Raw genomic sequence first — 17,226 nt, 5'->3', positions numbered from 1 at the left:
ACTAACCAAGAAGCAAGGTAATGAAGCAGGCAAATGTTCAGGCACACAGGTTTCAATCGAATGGGGTTCAAGCTAAGGCAGGAGCAGTCCAGATGACAAACAGAGCTCAAAACACAGTTAGGCAGTCAGATACATTACAGGGTTCAGAAGCAGAGTCAAGAAGGAGTCCAAGGGTCAGTAGCACCAAACGTCAGTCACAGGGCAAGGTCTTGCAGGCAAGGTAGAAGACACTGGAGCTGGAAGAATGGCATTGTTTCCAGCACCGCCTAGACAGACAATGAAGGCTTTTAACATCAGAGCATGCAGAGCCCCACCCAGGACTCAGCTGCAGTACATTAGAGCTCTCTGGTCAGCACCCTACTCATGAGGATTCACTTTCTCCTCAGGAGTCCTTCTTTGCAAGTGAGCACTCCTTCTTGTGGGAGCCCTACTGGCCTGTCACTGGTGGCATCAACACTCCTGGGGGCCAGGGGGTTGCTCAGCTTCTGCCTCTGCCTCAGAGCCAGAGTCCCCTCCCCGTGACAGGGACAGACCTGCAGCCATCTCCTCCAAAGTTGGTGACAGTTACTGGTCTGGGATGCTTTTGGTTTCTGGGAGCATTAGCTCTTCTTCTGAGGAGGAGTCCTCCAGTGGGAGGATGACAGCTGGTGACACCAAGGGAAGAAGAGTGAAGAAGAATTGTGTGACAAATCATACCTCTTAGATAAGGAAATGGTGTGGGATTTTTTAATGACAGTGAGACAGTGATATCCAAGCTACACACGACGATGAGGTGGTATGAGGGTAGGAACAGTTTTACTTCTGTCAGGTTGCCTCCTTTATTTTAAAGTTCCCATTACAATTCCCATTAGCTCTAGCCAGCATAGCCAATGGTAAGGGATCATGGGAATTATCTGGAGGACCACCGTTTGTCCACCCCTGGTTTAAACCTTTGAATCTGCTCCCCAATAAAGCAATTTTGGATTTTTGCAAGACAGTATATTCTTATTCTCATTAAAAACATAAATCGCCCTCTCCACAAGGATTTCAGGTTTAAAAATAAGGGTGCACAGAACAGCATACTGTGACTTTATATTTTTAACATGACTGCTTCAGTCACTGCTCTATCTTTGGAGGGGTATTTAATTGTATTCCACCTCTCAAATAAAATGAGCTGCTTCAGAATTATCTCCTCTCTCTCTCTCTCTCTCTCTCTCTCTCTCTCTCTCACTCTCACTCTCACTCTCACTCTCTGCTGTCCACTATAATGGGGTCCCCCAGAGAGTGGCAAGGAGGAGGCACCTCAGAGTAGGGGTTTTGGGGAGCTAGGGGTGGCAGCCCCCCAGTTTCTTCCCCTCAAAATATTTCATCTCAGTCCTGAAATATAGCTTAAATAAACAGCCAGTTTTGAGACTGGTGGAATGGCTGACAAATAGTTCTTCTCAGCATGATATATGTCCTTAGTTTATACAGTCCTCAGTTTAGGGATATCCATCGCTGAGAAATCCGGCCCTTTGGGAGCTCACCAGATTTCTGTGGTGCTCCCGACTTGGCTTGCATTTGCATGCTGATCCACGAGTTTCTTCCCAAAATCTGGGAAAATTTTCAGGTTTTTTCTGCCACAATTTCTGCAAATTTCTATTTATGGATTTTTTTTAAAAAATGAACATCTGCAGATTGAGTTGGGCCAGCTCACAGGAAAATAAGCCAGACTCTGGGAGCCAAGCTGATGAAAGCCTGGCAAACTCCACTCTCCAGATGGATTCCTCTGGCATCCCAACTTAGGGATGTCAGAGAATTTTGCCATGAATCTCGGGGAGGCCGAATGCCAGTGCATTCGGCCCCCCGAAATCGGTGGCGAAATGGTCTGCCCTCCCCCCCTGGGACGGGACTTACCTTGGGCGAATCTTCCTGGCGGCGGCGGCTCTGGCAGTGGTTTGGTGGCGGTTTGGTGGAGGTGGCTGCGGCAGCCGGTCTTCTGACCGGCTGCTGCCGCCGCCATTTCCAATAAAAAACAAAACAAATCAAAAAAAGTGATAGGCTACGTAAAGATTTACATAGCCTATCATGGCTAGATTTTTAAAAAATACCGTGATAGGCTACGTAAATGTTTATGTAGCCTATCACGGCTGATTTAAAAGAAAAAAAACACATTTGCGTTCCTTATTTTGACATAATTTTGATATGTCTTCGTCTACGATAGACATATCAATTACGATAGACGAAGACATAATTTTGATATGTCTTCGTCTACGTAAACATTTACATAGACTAAGACGGCGAAAATAAGGGGAACGCAAATAGCGTAGAGTCTACACTATTTGCGTTCCCCTTATTTTCGCCGTCTTAGTCTACATAAATGTTTACGTAGACTAAGACATGTCAAAATAAGGAATGCAAATGGCAGTGCCCATGGGTACCGCCATTTGCGTACACGCGTGTTTTTTTTCTTTTAAATCAGCCGTGATAGGCTATGTAAACATTTACATAGCCTATCATGGCTGACTGCAGGAACGCAAATGGCTAGGATTCGGGGGGGAGGGACGGAGCGCCTCCCCCCCAGCCAGAATTTCAGGGGGGAGGGACAGAGCGCCTCCCCCCCAGCCAGAATTTCGGGGGGAGGGACGGAGCGCCTTCCCTCCCTTCCACCACAAATCAATTTCGTTAAAAGGTAAGTGACTTTCGTACATCCCTATGACCCAACCTCAGTTCTGGTCTGAGCATGTTGCAGGGAAATAGCTATGTGAGTGACACTTCATCATTCTTTGAAGGGCAAGCACTTGGAGGCCTTAAGTGGCTGTCAGTAACAACACTTACCTTAAGCAAAGATGGGCTGAGATGTAGAGTGTCCATGTGTCCTCTTTCAAAGGGGACAATCCTCTATTTGAAGTGCTGCCAGAAGGCCATCCTCTATTTGAAGGTGTCCTTTATTTGAAGGGCTGTCCAGTCCAATTCTGGTTGAAAGATAAAGAACCATAAGAACTGTTGCCCATCAACAGTAGAACCTAAACAGCAGGCTGAACAAGCAGGCACACTGGTCACCTCATCACAATCTGCTGCATTATGGTGAGATGGGCTGTATTTCTATCTAAAGTGGAATAATTATGTCTAAATTTGCATCTATATATATGAATTAGCACATGCAAAAATGTGATACGCTAATGGCAGCTGCTATTAGCCTATCACAGGAAAATTACAGCAGCAAATGGTGTACTTACTTTATCTAAATTGCAGCTGTTTACGGCTGTATTTAGCAAAAGTAAGTGCTTTAGGGCCACAAATGGCATACAATATGCCATTTACGGCTGTAATTCCCCTGAGATAAGCTAATGACAGCTGCCATTAGCGTATCACATTTTTTAGAAAGCTGGAGCCACTCCATGGGAACTCTACTCTTCTAGATGTGGAGGTGTGTGTAGTCAGTCCACTGTGGACTCTGGAGGTCAGATTCTTTGGATTCAGGCCTCATTTGAGTCCATGGTGGATTTCTCCAGAATCCCTATTCTCAAGCACTCCAGTTTAAAATTTAATAATTTCACACTCATTATTCCACACTCAAAATGTCCACATTAAAAAAACATCCCAACTGATAACTAATATAGTACCATAGTTGATTGCAATAATTTCTGAGGTGGACAGAAATGATATAAAGTTAGTCTCATAGCAGGGAGACCTAGGTCTCATGTCTAGGTCCTCATTTGGATCACTGGATGACACTGAGTCATCTATCAGGCAGACCAGCCTCTCAAAGTTATGTGAGGGTAAATTGTGGGATGAGGACTTCAATATGTACACCACTATTAACATGTTTACGCAGGACACACATCAATAAACTCTGGGGAAAAAAATCAATGTTCAGGGTGTAAGCCCTTCTAGAAAACAACACAAATGAATAGGATAGAAATTCTCATTGGTTCTAGAGGAACCACCTATTTGTACATCCTCTGGCTCTATTCTGCCAGAGGAGAGCCTGCTGTCAGTCTGGTAGAGCTAACTCAGAAACTAGCATATTTTACCAAATCAATAGGCACACCATGTGGCTAACATCAGGAACTTTGTTACAGAGTGCCCCTGTATAGTATCTGAGAGGAAGAGACAGACAAGGGCAGATCATTTTGAGAAAAAGGGTATATAGTGATACAGTAAAAACAAAGACAAAATGCAGATCAGCTATGGATGGCTATCCCAGATGGAAGGAGGAGAGATTGGAGAGGGAGAGGGAGTGATTAAGTATGAAAAGTGGGAGTTTACCTATCCTCATCTACTGAGAAATGTGTGAAACGGAGGGGGACCAGAGTAGGGATGTACGAATCCCTTACCTGGCTCCATTCACAGGCATCTGCAGTGTGGGGGAGGCGATCCGTTCCTCCCCCTGGAATCCTGCCCAGCCAGCTCCGCTCTGCAGCAAGTCCGCGGAACCGCCGGCCGGGCCCATCCACAGCCGGACTGCCATCTGCTGCCGGGCTGCTGCGGCCACAAATGGTAGCCGGTGTAGCGGCTGCCATTTGCATCCCTACGTTAGGCCATGATAGGCTATGTATATATTTATGTAGCCTATCATGGCAAAGAGCAGGGATACAAATGGCGGCCGCTACACCATTTGTGTCCCTGAGTAAGCTATGATAGGCTACGTATATATTTACATAGCCTATAACGAAAAGAGCAGGGATGCTAATGGCATAGCGGCCGCCATTGGTGTCCCTGCTGTTTGCCGTGATAGGCTATGTAAATACTTATGTAGCCTATCACAGCTAACGTAGAGAGGGAAATGGCGACCGCAGACTGAGGCTGCCATTCACACCTGCAGACGAGGGCAGCGGACGGCCAACACAAGGTAGGGTCCGTCCCGGGGAGGTTTCGTGGGGTGGCGGGGGGGATTGCTCTGTTCCGCCACGGACTCCGGGGGGGGGGGCAGATTCTAAAGAATCCAGCCTCACTGGAGTCTGTGGCGGAATTCTCTAACATCCCTAGACCAGAGATCCTCAACAGCAGGGTGACACCAAGAAGAACCGGCATTTCCAAGCCAAGGAGTTACCAGCCTAGATTGCAGAGTACAAATAGCAGGCACTCTGTAGGGTTCCCATAAATGTGTCACGCAGAGTAGTTACCTGCTGGAAAATTCTCATGGAATGCGCAAAAGTCCAGAAAAGGCAAGGAGAGGGAGAGGGAGAGAGAAGGATGAGCAAAGTAGGGGCAACGGAAATCTATTTAGCAAAACAGCAAGACACAGAAAGCACTCACAAATGGTGACAAACCACAGAGGACCAAGACTGAAAGGAGCATAAACTGAATGTAATTTTGCATTGAGGAATCCCTGATGTTACACCAGGATAAAGTCTCTGCCAGTGGCATATTTAATATCTTAGCATCTTTCCCTTCCTTATAGAGCCTGAGAGGATGGCACTGAAAAGAAGAAAAGAACATGCAGTACCCAGACCCTAAAGCACCGTTGTTGTTTTTTTAATGTGGACATTTTGAGTATGGAATAATGAGTGTGAAATTATTAAATTTTAAACTGGAGTGCTTGAGCATAGGGATGCTGGAGAAATCCGCCATGGACTCAAATGAGGCCTGATTCCAAAGGATCTGACCTCCAGAGTCCGCAGCAGACCGGAAGCAGCCCTCTTCAACTCCGGCCTCGGGCCGAAGCAGTGCATAGCCTTAAATTCTACACACCCTTGAAATCCAGTAATGCTTCAGAATTCCGATTCAAACTCAGGGGAATTCACAGCATTTCCAAATGTCCCACTTTTTGCATTCAGCTATGAGGGATACTCAAAAAATGATTTAAATCTTAGCTCTTCTTTGTGAAATTTAAAGCAGTGATCCTGGGTAGCAAATTCATCCCCTAAATCGAACAAAACTGAGAATGGAGGAAAGAAGTGAACTGAAATCATAAAAATTTGGATTTAGACCCAAGCATTACCAGCAGTGGCTTGTTTGTATCAGCTGCAGCAAACTACTACAGAGCTAAAACTTACAGTTGGATTGTCAAAAAGAGCCAATGTGAGTGGTATCTAAGGATGGATGAATTTGAAAATTTTGGTTTCTCTCAGTTTCTATTTTTTCCAGTCTTAAGTTTGATTCATCTTGAACTTTGCAAATCTGCATTAGATTTCATAAGCAGTTTTTCACATATTTCCCTAATACATGCACTTTGCATTCATTTTTGCCTAATATATACATATTTTTTTGCAAGCAACTTCCCTGATATAATGCATTCTGGTATGTTATTTTCCCCAATAGTCATATTTCTTACACATTTTTTTTTTTTTTTGGTTCGGATAACTCCATTGCACAATTTGGAGAAGTGTGAATTTCAAAGGATAACTGGTTTTCGGTTCACATTGTGATTGGAAATGTGATATTAGATGAGTTTGCAATTTGTTAACGTGTAAGCTTAGGTAAGTGAACAATTTGCCCGAGTTGAAGTGGGCTGCTTCTGGTCACTTTGAGCCCCTTCCGAGGCAAAGCGGAGGGGGCAGGAAGTGACCCGGGGTGGCTCTGGGGCTCTCTGAAGTGCTCGGTGCGCTTCAGAGCTTCGGCACCCCCGGCCCAGCTGTGCCAGTGCCTCCAGGTCCTTATCTGAGCCGCCCCCCCCTCTGCCACCACCTCCATCGCTGCCCCTGCCTTCTCTGCCGCATTCTCTGCCTCTGCCATTGCTGCTGCCTTCTCATCCTCCGCCTCTACCACCTTCATCACCACCACCACCTTCTCCTCCTCCTGTGCCTCCATCATTGCCACCGACACCAGGTCCTGAGGCCTGGACACATGCCGACTCTTATAGCAGGGAGTCGCCATTTTAAAAATGGCAACTTCCAGGAACCTCCGGGAGGTGGCCATTTTAAAAATGGCGACTCCCTGCAATAAGAGTTGGCGTGCGTCCAGGCCTCAGGACCTGGTGGCGGCGGTGGCAGCGGCAAGGAGAAGGCGGTAAAGGTGGAGAAAACAGCAGTGAGGGCAGTGGCAGTGAAGGCAGCAGCAGAGAAGGAGGCAGTGATGGCGGAGGAGAAGGCGGTGGCAAGGTAAGGAGCTGGGGGGTTGTGCAGGGGCATTGGGAGGGACCCGAGGTGGGGTTTGGCATCCGAATCTTGCTTCGGGTTCAAGGCCCAATCAGGTCCCCCCCGAATCAGCCTGAGCTGAACCGGACCTGCCTCCGAAGCCATGAAGCGGATCGGAGGGTCCCTGCACAGCCGTAGTAGAATTTCATTTGAGCTTTGCTTTGCACAGCACAAAAGGAATTCCTTTGTCATCATTATTTGGGGAAAGGGGGGGATCTCCCCAATAACTTATGTGCATTTTATTTTAAACTTTAAACTCCTACTACCAGGGATATCAATTAATAGTATAGTCATATATGGTTCCTTGGAGAGTGCCTCAGGGGCCATAGGAGTTTGTGCATCTCCCTCATCATGGGCAGAGAGGAAGGTCCACTCTCAGAAGCCTTCACCCAGCCATGGAGAAAGGTCCATTGCCTCTCCATTTCAGCACTCCAACAGCTGATAGAACAAAAAGGGGGTGTTCTGGGGCATGTTAGGGACAACTCAGAAGAGGCTTTCTCCCAACATTCTCCCAGAATATGGGGAAATTATGCAGGCCTGGGACCATCATACTTATTTTCCTTCCTATTGTGATCAATGGGAGGGAAACTTTTGTTTTTATGCAAACAGGGGAGGGGTGAGAAAAAAGACCCAGCCAAGGTTTGATCCTCCAGCACAAGAGCAGCAGGACTTTGGATTTGGTGGTTCATCCAGCACAACTTCTCCCTCTTCCAACCCCATAGCATTGCTTTCTAATTCCCACTAGGTTTGTCCATTAATGAACTTAATTGGGACTCTTTAGTTTACTGTATCATAAGGAAGGCTGAGTGAAGGAAGATAGATGCTGTGGTGATGGAGGAAAATTCTGAGAGTGCCTTGGACTGCAAGAAGTTCAAACCAGTACATACTCCAGGAAAGAAAGCCAGACTGCTCACTTGAGGGAAGGATATTAAAGGCAAAACTGAAGTACTTTGGCCACATCATGAGAAGACAGGATACCCTGGAGAAGATGCTGATGCTAGGGAAAGTGGAAGGCAAAAGGAAGAGGGGCCGACCAAGGGCAAGGTGGATGGATGATATTCTGGAGGTGATGGACTCGACCTTCGGGGAGCTGAGGGTGGCGACGGCCAACAGGAAGCTCTGGCGTGGGCTGGTCCATGAAGTCACGGAGAGTCGGAAGCGACTGACCGAATAAACAACAACAAAAGTTTACTGTATGCATTTTCTTAATTTAAAAAACCAAAAACCTTACTTGCAATCTAGTTGAAGAACCCCTCTGCCTGATTCCCAAGGAGAAGAAGAATCACAACCTTCCAGGCATGGTCCGGCAGCCAGTCTGAAGCTGGTTTTCCAAAGTAGGCAGATTTTATACACAATGTAAGGAAATTGAAGCATCTGTTAGGTGCAGGAAAGATAGCATCCTTTCATGGTATTTTGGAGGAAGTGGAGAACCCAATATACCCTTTAAAATAGAAAAAAAAAAGCCACAGAAGATAAGTTATCAGTGTTTATCCATTTACCAGGAAGCCATTTGCAGGGTGAAAGGAAGTATATTCTGATAACACTACAAAACTTGAGAACTTTGAATGAAGTCAGGTTCAATCTAGACCAAATTGACAAGGACCATTTCCTAGCCATTTCACCCACCTCAAAATCATCTAATCAGGAAATGGTCTCCAAAACCTTTAGCTCACTTGCATTCACTCACATAGCCAGCCATGTGCTCACTTCAGCTAAACTAATTGACACATTTCTTTCCTCCTTCTGCCCCAGGCACATGGTAGAACAGTCATTCCCAAAGTTAAAATCAACATTAAAAATACAGCGGGGAGCATGTCCTCATTAATTTTCAATGGGGAAATCGATCCCCCACCCCCACCCATCTCTACAACTTCACATCAGAAAAAGGGCCCAGTTACTGCAAACCTAGGTCACTGCTCCCCTCAGAGGAGAAAGAGAAAATAAGAATTGTGTGACAATTTAAATAAGCATGGGGTTTGCAGCGTCACGTTGCAATGCCGCTCCGTCTGATGTGGAGAAACAAAATAAAGACATGACAGCAATATCCTGTCTGCATGTGATGAGTTGGGCTGAGAGCAGAATCACAGAATCAAAGGGTTGGAAGGGGCCTATAGGACCACTGAGTCCAACCCCCAGGCTAAGTAGTAGCCTTGCTGTTGTATGCCTCCCCCTATATTTTAAAGTAATGGGGAAAAAATGAATATACATGACACAAAATGAATAAAAACTAGAGCTTTGGCTATTGGGCAGTATAGAAATAAATAAATAAAAAATAAATAAAGGCTTTATTTATTTATTTATTACATTTATATCCTGCCTTTTTTCCTCCCTAAGGAACCCAAGGCGGTGTACATCCTCCTCCTCCTCTCCATTTTATCCTCACAACAACAAGCCTGTGAGGTGGGTTGGGCTGAGAGTCTGTGACTGGCCCAAAGTCACCCAGTGAACTTCCATGGCCTAGTGGGGATTAGAACCTGGATCTCCCGACTCCCAGTCCAACACTCTCACCAATACACCAGTGATCCTAAAGAGGCAGAGCATACAGACAGGCAGGAGCAATACGACAATGGGATCAATTGCTTAGGGAGGTGGTGGGCTCTCCCAGACTGGAGGCATTCAAGATGAAGCTGGACAGCCATCTGTCAGGGATGCTGCATTGGGCGGGGGGTTGGATAGGATTTGATGGTCTTATATGCCCCTTCCAACCCTACTGTTCTACAATTCTATGATTCTACAAGCCAGATCTGGTAAGCAATCCAGGGCTGATGGAGAGAGCAGGAATCAACTAGGTAGGAAGGAAATAATCTGTGATCAAGGTCCCCAAAGGACAAGGATGGTGGGTTGCATAAAACACATAGGCAGGCCCAAAGTCAAAATCCTGAAGAATATGATAAATCAGAGCCAAACTAAATGTGTCACTGAAAGTTCCTGTTTTTTTTTTTTTTTTAAAGGGGTATTGTACCCTTTAAACTGGGGCTGTGCATGGACTCCCCGATCCACCTCAGAGGCCGCTTCTGGGCTTCTGAGGTGTGCCCAATTCACTTTGGGCTGATTTGGCAGGGGGGGGGGAATTGCTTCAGCCTCTGGAGCCAAAGGGGGGTTCGGACATCTGAATCCCACTCCCTCCCCTCGATGCACTGCCCAACCCCCAGCTCCTTACCTGGGCCCTCTGGTAGCCGTGTTATTGTTCTGGGGGGTGGGGAAGCCACCGCCACAGCTGGGGGAGCTGCCCCCACCAGCTCCTGGCCCCCCTGGATGCACGCTGGCAGTGGTCTTGTGGTTCGGGGGGGGGCATCTTTCAGATGGTGATTCCCTATATTCCCATAAATACAGGAAGTCACCATTTCAAAAATGGGCACATAAGACCTATACCACTGTGAGTTGCCCATAGACTCTAGTTTCACAGTGCTATTTTGCATATAAGTCTATGGGCAAGCACTGACAATTGCCATGTTTTTTAAAAACATGGCGATCGGGACAGAGATGAACAGGCCCGGGTAAGTTGTGGGCTGCTTACGGAGTGTGGGGGGAGGGGGCTCCACTGCAGCCCAGAGGGCCAGCGTGCAGGGGGAGAGGTCGGCTGGCACCTGGAGAACTTGAGCTGGGATGGGTTCTCACATCCCCAGCATGGATAGTGCTTAGGGATGGTGGAGAATTCTGCCACGGACCCCTATGAGGCCAGATTCCAAAGAATCCAGTCTCAAGAGTCCGTGGTGGAATGGGGCACTCACTTCCACCTCCCTCCAGAATCCATCCAGGCTGGCACTTCTGTGCAGCGATCCTTAATCAAATGATCCATTTACGGCTGAATTTAGGTTAACCTAACAGCTTTATGGCCACAAATGGTGTAGTGGATGCCATTTGTGTCTGCAGTTGGGCCAGCGATACGGCACAGAAATGGCGGCCGGCTGTATTGCCAGTGATGCGACCTGGAGGCCGAGTCTGCAGGATTGCCGTGGAGTGGAGCCAGCCCAGATGGATTCTGGGGGGAGGGACGGATCGCCTCCCTCCAAGGGCGGATTCCCACCCAGACCAGCAGGGAGGGAATCTGCCCATCCCTAATAGTGCCGGATTGTGGACTAGCATGATTTCTTTTTCTTCTAACTGCTGCTTCTTTCTTGATTACTCATGAAGGCAATTCCAGTTGATCAGGGATCATGTTGTGAATGACATGATAGACCAGCACTGTAGAACCTATCTAACTAAGAGCATCACCGAGGACAAACAAAGCCAATTTGGAGTAAAGGAAATGTCTCCTAAACCAGTCATATCAGTTACTTTGGGCAGGCAGGGATCACATAATGTGTGGAATGACATCATGATGCTACATAGCCAATCAGATATGTCTCCATACCAATTCCTAATGAAGGCAAACAAAGCCAATTCAGGAAGCATTACTCTCACTCCCAGTAGGTGAACAAGTCCTCTCCTTTTCTGATGCGACAACTCTTCCAAAATGAGCAAAAATGAAGGGGGGGGGGCTTTTCAACACTGCCAAGCATATTTGGAGAACATGCCCCACTTTTGGCTGTGCTCCAGATTTAAAATGGGGTGATTTAATAAGTGGTGTGGTGTGAAAAATCACACCATTTGATATATACCAGAGTTAAAGATGTAACATATGGTTACAGATTCATTAACTCACAATAAATACATTAAAAAAGCAACTGAGTTCACATCAAGTTGGACAACACAGAGAAATTCACAGCAAGCAAGCACAAACCAAGATGTTGCACCCATCTGATCTCGGAAGCTAAGCAGAGTCAGCCCTGGTTAGTACTTGGATGGGAGACAGCCTGGGAATCAGGCTTCCTGCATTGAGCAGGGGGTTGGACTTGATTGTCTTGTAGGCCCCTATGATTCTATGAAACAGTTCACTTCTTGTTTGATGTGTGGACAGCACAGGGATGAGGCTGCAGGGCATAAAAGCAACCCTACCCAGATTTTGGTCCTCTTTCAACTTCACTGCTTGGTACTTTCCCACCTACCCTCTAGGACGTAGCGTAGGTTAACACTGGTCACCACAGGGCACATACTTTTTTTTTTTTTTTTAAGTGTGTGGACCCAATGGACCAGGGAATGCAGGATTTATTTATTTATTTTGCCTACTCTGCAGTGCTCTGATGTGGGAATATGGAGCCCGGAGCTGTTGATATTATTTACATGGAGTGGTTACAACCTATTTACATACGTTGATGCTATGGGTTGGTAACCTGTTTTATGTTCATTAAAACACAAATGCTAGAACACTTTGTCAATAAGGGACCATAGCTCAGTGGTAGAGGCCCTGCTTTGCATGCGGAAGGTCCCAGTTTCAATCCCTGGCATCTCCAGGTAGGGATAGGAAAGCATCCTGCCTGAAACCCTGGTGAGCTGCTGCCAGTCAGTGTCGGCAATACTGGGCTAGATGGACCCATGGTCTGACTCAGCATAAGGCAACTGCCTATGTTCCTAATAAGAGAAATGTCTGCCTTTTAAACGTAAACATAGGTTGTGATTACATAGGTTGGGGCAAGGCAGTGGAGGAAAAGCGATCAGCATCTCACTCAGCACTGAACTCCCTGAGGTGGTTTTGGAGACTTGTCCTTAAGGGCTGTGAGACCCAAGGATGGGGGAATGGATGCTCTTTGAGGCTTACTTGGATTAGGGATGGAGTGTCCGCTGCCTCTAGTGATATCTCCAGCAGCTGTGGAGAAGGTGGTACACCAAGCCCTGCACCAATGCTGGACCCTGAGGATCCCTGGATGGAGCCCCTGACTTTATCCATGGAGTCAGAGAAGGAGTTTGAACATCTGCCCAGATGTAGAACACACTGTTGCCACAAGGTGGAGGCACAGGCTGCCACTCAGAGGCAAAGTGTATGCCTCAAAACCCATGGCAACCAGGATCTTCAAGAGTAAAGGGCTACTTGACAGCAAGAGTCACCTTGAAAGTTCAAAGACTAATGGCTTACAACTGTACCTGGGTGTGTCCTGGGAGACCTGTGTATATAAGCTCTCACCTGAGACTTCCTAGTTGCTGGAACAACATCTTTTATCAGCTCCCAGTACCTTGCAACTAGGGATACTGTATATGAGAATTTCATTTCAAGTCACAAATCATTCAAAAATGTCTGATTCTCAATGCCAAATGTGAAGAGGAGCGCATGTTCTCTGAAAATGTCTGCAAATTCCCAAACTTGAGTTTGCATTTGCAAAATGTGCACATTTTAAAAATGCGCAATATTAAAAATGCCCAACTTAAAAGTGTGGATTTTCAAAAGTGTGCGCTTTCAAAAACGAGCATTTAAAAAACATGCACACTTTTTAAAATGTCCACTTTGAGTTGTGCATTTTTCAGTGGTGCATTTTTAACAATTTGCACTGTCATGCTTTAGTCAAAGGGGGAAAGAGCGCACTTTTGAAAAATGTACACTTTTCCCATTTGAACAAACAAACAAACAAACAAAAATAGGCCACAAACAAGAATGGGAGACAGCCAAATAGTGCCTTGGAGTAAAGTTAAGAGAATTTCAGTGAGTTCAAGCATCCCTGGTTCTCCCATCTCTGTTTGCAACCTAGTTTTCCTGACGTTGTTTCTTCTTTGGAATGACTACTCATGTTGCTGACCCCTAGACTGCTGATAAAATTCTGTTCCCTGGACTGTACTTCATTTGGACGGCTTGCCTGTGCTTCACTTCACCTCCATCACAGACTCTGCTTTTGGACTGTCCTCCCTCTCTGTCTTCCTTCTGACTTTGCTGGATGGATTTGTCCTGTAATTTGCCCCGGGACTGAGCTTGACCCAGCCATATCAGGACAGTTTCTTTTTGTGTCTCTGTTTTCCAAGCCTAACTTCAGTTTGTTCCTAACTTTGAGTGTGTGGTTTGTTTGTTTTTTAGTTTGTAAAAAAATTGTGCACATGTTTATGTGCATTTCTTCTAATGCATGCATTTTTAAGGCAATTTTGCCTAATATGCACACTTTTGCAAGCTCTTTTCCTAATATCATACATTTAAATGCTATTTCCACCAATATACACTTTTGCTTGTGCTTGTTGTTGTTGTTCAGTCATTAAGTCATGTCCGACTCTTCGTGACCCCATGAACCATAGCACGCCAGGCTTTCCTGTCCTCCGCTCTCTCCTGAAGCATGCTCAAGTTCATATTCATTGCACTTTCCCCTAATATACACATTTTGGTACACAGTTTTTGAGGGGACAACTCCACTGCAAAATATGGAGAAGTGCAAATTGTGAAGGATAAGTGAGTTCCTTGATTTGAAAGGGCAAAATTAGGTAATTTCACATAAAACTGCAAACTGAACAAATCCCCCCCCCCATTCCTAAGCTGTAGCACACTAAGTTGTGGGGCTCGTGGGGAACCTCCCTTAACCAAAAGGTGGCTGGCCGGGCATAAGCAAGTGATATACTAGGTCGAGTGGTGACTCACCCATAATAAACTAAGGAGGAGGTAGCAAGGTGGCCCTTTCCTAATTTAGGAACATAGAAAGCTCCTTTATGCTGAGTAAGACCATCGGTCCATCTAAGCCCAATATTGTTGACACTGCCTGACAGTGGCCTTCCAGGGTTTCAGGCAGGATGTTTTCCACCCATACCTGGAGGCACTGGGGATTAAACCTGGGACCTTCTGAATGCAAAACTTGTGCTCTACAACCGAGCTACAGCCCCTCGCCTGCATTATGAATGAACTCTTGTCACCACCCTCCTCACCCCCAGTGGTGACAGCACCTGGAGGAGAGCCTCCAAAGAGGACCTTAATAAAGGTCCTTAATGGGCAGCTTGATATGGGAGCAAGTGTTCTTTCAGGAAACTGGGCCCCATACCATGTAGAGCTTTATACATCAGCATTAACACTTGGAATTGTTCTCTGCAATGGACTGCCGGCCAGTCAGGGTCTTCCAGAAATGGCAAGATATGCAAACATATATTTGGACAATTGGAGATTCCATGAATTGGGTCTGGTAATGTCCTAGATCAGTCCTAAGAATCTTCTGCAAATAGGCATTGCTTCTTTGGCAAACAAATCCATTGGGAAACACTTATTAGAAGGTGCAAACATTGAAAGCTACTGATTTACACAAGCTTATCTTTGATGCCTGTGAAAATGGTTAGCGTATGCCAATTCGTCGAAATCACGCAAATATAAAAGGGAAAGGCAATAATTTTACACTCACAATTTCAAACTCAAAATGTGGGTGTAAATCTTTGACACAGTTTGAACATTTGTGTACCTCTATTTCAGCTATGCATCAGAGTCTATGTGTTGCACGTTTTTGCTGCTCACTGCATTGTGCTTCTTGCAGAGAGCTCAAAGCTCTGATCTCCAAGAACTTTGCAGTATGGTCGAAAGAGGCTTTCAAAGTGATGACAGCCCCTGACAATCTACTCTGGGGACTGGATACGGATTTCACACTCATGATTTCAAACTCAATATGTCCACATTAAAAACAAAACAAAACACGGTGCTTTAGGGTCTGGGCGCTGCATGTCCTTGTTGCTCCCTGCATTGTGCTAATTGCAGAGTGCTCACAGCTCTGATCTCCAAGGCCATTGCAGTATGGATAAAAGAGACTTCAGTTGGGATGCCTGGCCCTGCCTATCCAGTCTGGAGGCTGGATATGGATGATCTGCCAGCCCCTGCTTCTTTGTCATTGCCTTCAGTAGCTCTGCAGCAAGGCAAAGAGCACCTTGATATGCCAGCTGGGAGTTTACGGCACATGTCAAGCCAACATCTAGCAAAGGTTGGTTGGATGGTGGTGGAGGAGAAGTAGAAGATGGCAGGATCCAAAGTGGATTTGAAGGAGCTGAGGAGGAAAGCATACTTCCTCCAGGAAGGGCTCTCTTGCTGAATGAAGCCTGCAATGTGGGAGACGTCATAGGGGCCAAAGCAGATGGCAAAACTGAACAAAGTGAACACAGGCAGGCCCACGGCCGAATGTTTCCTCTGAGGCTGGACATTGGGCATGGAGATCAGGATGTGTATAACCTTGACATAGCAGAAAAGGGTGATGATGAATGGAAGGCAGAAGAGGACAAGGCAGAGTTCCAGTTGGGTAGGGAGGCGGAGGCGGAGCTGGGCTCAGAAAACCGCTCGTAACAGGTGGAGTTGTTAAATTTGGTCAGAGCCTCGGCACAGTATTCAATGATGTAGATGCTGCTGCAGTGGGAACAGGCCAGTAACCAGAAGACGAGGCTGGCCACTATCACATAGGCTGGCTTGCGACCTGACTTGTATTTGATGGGATAGATGACACCCAGATAGCGCTCCACACTCATCCTTGTGAGAGAAAGGGTGCTGATGGAGCTGTTGCTGTAGAAACAGAAGTTTGTCAGAGGGCAAATGAACCAAGGCAGAATCCACCATCTTGAAGGGCAGAACGAGCAGAAGGATAAGGTCAGACACAGTCAAGTTGAGCAAGAGGATGTCTGTGGGGATTGGCTTCTGGCACACTTTCCTCAGGAACGCATAGCAGGCGAGGAAATTGGAAGGGAGGCCAACCAGGAAGGTGAAGATGTAGAAGAAAAGGACTACAGTTTGCCTGACCATCTTCAGCTTCTTGAAAGGAAGGGAGAGTTTACTGGGTATTTAAAATATTAGGAGCACCGTTTCTTATCTCTCAAGGAAAATACCAGTGGGGCAGAATATATCTGCATTTTTTCCCTATGTTACTTAGATAACTGTCATTTCTCCTGAGATGATTTGATTCAGGTCTATAGTAAGAACAACAGTTATTCCCTTATCATTAGACAATCCATGTCCACATACACCAGCAGAGTTCTACTTTCAGGGAACACTTCTCACATGAGCTGATCTGACTTGGAACCACATTGTGTTACTGAGCTAGCTAGCACAAGTTCTTAATTCATGGAGGAAACTGGCCAGGTCTCATCATGGTCCCATGTGAGCTATGAGCACCACCTAGAATCCACTCAGTATTCTCCTATGTGTTCTCCTATGTGTTCTCCTATGTGTGCATGCTGCAGAGAAAAATCTCAGCATGATTTCTTTATTATTTATGAATGAACAACATTCATGTGCCCATGTGTTCTCCTATGTGTTCTCCTATGCATTCTCCTATGTGTTCTCCTATGTATTCTCCTATGTGTGCATGCTGCAGAGAAAAATCTCAGCATGATTACTTTATTATTTATGAATGAACAACATTCATGTGCCATCCTGTGCTTT

The 17,226-nt window shown here is 46.1% G+C and overlaps 1 pseudogene; it reads right to left on the bottom strand.

Annotated features, from left to right (window-relative positions):
• Positions 1–194: 194 nt before the first annotated feature.
• LOC146337844 (free fatty acid receptor 2-like) lies at positions 195–16,587 on the bottom strand (annotated as a pseudogene).
• Between the last annotated feature and the right edge of the window lie 639 nt (positions 16,588–17,226).

This window comes from Heloderma suspectum, chromosome 10 (genome assembly GCF_057233095.1).
Source record: "Heloderma suspectum isolate Gila_16-S chromosome 10, 16-S_ref, whole genome shotgun sequence".
Classification (NCBI taxonomy): domain Eukaryota; kingdom Metazoa; phylum Chordata; class Lepidosauria; order Squamata; family Helodermatidae; genus Heloderma; species Heloderma suspectum.
This window is presented reverse-complemented; position numbering and strand designations above follow the sequence as displayed.